Source organism: Alexandromys fortis, unplaced genomic scaffold, assembly GCF_014885135.2.
Source record: "Alexandromys fortis isolate MF-2015 unplaced genomic scaffold, M_Fortis_MF-2015_v1.1 scaffold_200, whole genome shotgun sequence".
NCBI classification, from domain to species: domain Eukaryota; kingdom Metazoa; phylum Chordata; class Mammalia; order Rodentia; family Cricetidae; genus Alexandromys; species Alexandromys fortis.
In genome coordinates this window covers 285,555-288,018 of record NW_026068148.1, presented here as the reverse complement: position 1 = coordinate 288,018, position 2,464 = coordinate 285,555, and positions in this window count along the sequence as shown.

Genomic DNA, 2,464 nt, shown 5'->3' with positions numbered 1-2,464 from the left:
CTGATCTCCAAAATATATAGAGAACTCAAGAAACTAGACTCTAAAATGCTAATTAACCCAATTAAAAAATGGGGCACTGAAATGAACAGAGAATTCTCAAAAGAAGAAGTTCAAATGGCCAAAAGACACCTAAGGTCATGCTCAACCTCATTAGCAATCAGGGAAATGCAAATCAAAACAACTTTGAGATATCATCTCACACCTGTCAGAATGGCTTATTAGCTCTTATAACTTATATTAACCCATTATTCTTATCTATGTTAGCTACATGGTTCAGTACCTTTTTCAGCAGGGCAGGTCACATCCTGCTTCTTCCATGTCTGGGAAGGGATGGGCTTCCTTCTTCCCAGAATTCTCCTGTTCTCATTGCTCCGCCTCTACTTCCTGTCTAGTTTTCCCACCTATACTTCCTGCATGGCTACTGGCCAGTCAACATTTATTTAAAACATAATTGACAGAATGCTGAATTGTCCCACACCAGGGAGAAAGGAAGAAAGTAATGAAAGAAAGAAACTCAGAGGGGGTGAGAGAAGGAGGAGAGAAAACAGAGAGAGAGAGAGAGAGAGAGGGAGCAAGAAAGAGTGAGACTGAAGAATTATAATAGAGACTTAAAATCTTGGGAGCTCAGTCTTCCTCTGACTTTTCAATATTATTAACCAGGCCTTCTATTTTCCTTGTCTTACTGTTTATAGAAAGTTTTCTTCAGGGTCTGTGTCTAAATTTCTTGTTTCCTAGGAAACTTTTGGGAAGAAGGATGTGTAGTCTGATACTTAATGAGTGTTTTAAAAACTAATCATATTTATTTATTGAGACTACAGTCACATCATTTCCTCTTCCATTTTCCCCTCCCTCAAAACTCTCCCATACACCCCTCCTTGCCCTTTTTCAGATTTACAGCCTTTTTATTTTTTTTTTCATTAAGTGTTGTTCCATGCATATATGTTTAGCTCAGGTTTCCTCAAACCTACACAAAATACTACAGGCAACTAAGGAATTCTGAGAGTGGTAGAAAGAGTCTTCCCCAGGAAAGAACGCACCAACTAGTTATCCAATGTCAACTGCTCAGTACCTTTTGACTACACCCCTCTCCTGACTTGAATGAACCAAGTAATCATAAACAGACAACTATCATCTTTAAAGGAGAAATGAGATTCTTCAGGGAACGCAATTTTGTGCTCAAACCCAGAAACACTTGTGTCTTGACTCAAATGCAGGAGAGCAAAGTTAGAGGAAGATTTTGAATTAGGTTTTACTCAAACTAACATGCTGGATTAAACAACCTACTATAAAACATAGTAGCCAATGCCCATGTGCATGTCTTCTTCTTGAGTTGTATAAGGAAATGCTAGCTGTCTTTCCATCAGTGAGTTCCTAAGGCTCTTTGTGCCTTTCTCCTTTTTCAGCCTGCTCTTGCCAACCACAAGTCATTCATGATAGGGTACTCATGCTGGCATTTTTATTTTAACTGATACTTTGGGGAGTTGGTTCCTTTATTTCTTTGAACTAGGCATTCCAGCTGAGAAACTGTGGCACACTGATGTGCTCTGAGCTAGTTACGGATGTCCTGAGCTATTGATCTTTCTAGGTGGTCTGGTAGCTACTGGGGCAGCTAGAGTCCATGAACCGTCTTTGCTTCTGGCCATGAGTAAACTTACAACTTGACTGCAGTGTGTCATAGAAACATTATTGTTTTCCATTTGCCCTGTCCTAGGAAAGTCAGGAAGTACTGTGTTAAAATCACTAGTTATCAAATGTATTTTAACTCTAGAGCTATGACATATACATCAAGTTAAAAGTGAATCTTTTGTGTGGATACAAGTGAACTATATCATGATGAATGATTATGAGTTTTTTACATATATTTTAACCATGATTTCATTTTCAAAGTGTATCTCCTTTGAGTAAAATGACAGCCAAATTCTCAGCCTTGATGTCCTTTCACCAACCTTTAAGTATGTTAGAAAGCACAGCTAAGAAACCATTGTGTTTAAAAAAATAATTGAAACCCCGTTTTTTTCATCTTCAGCTCTATAGTCTGCAATAGCTCATCTCTGGAGACACAGCCTTCAGCGACTCTGCACTAGGGTAGCAAGCTTGCCTTTCATATCTCCCCATGTGACTGACTTAGTTTTCCTGACACAGTGTTATCTGTCACCATTGCTGGCATTAAGTTTCTTGGTAATTTCAGCCTGATTTTCCTTCTCCAACATGTTGAAAAGTCACCTAGCATCAATATGAAAAATATTAATAAAAAAGTTCTTTTCAATCCCCATGGTGTTTATATGTATATATATTGCACCAGGTAAAATTCTTTATGATTTCAACGGATATATAAAAAAAAAAAAACTTACCCCTATCATTTGTCTTATATCTGTCTCCCTAGGTAAAACAATTGCTTATAATTTGGTATTTTGTATATATACTTCCAGAAAAATCTTTGTATGCATGATTATTTGTATATAAT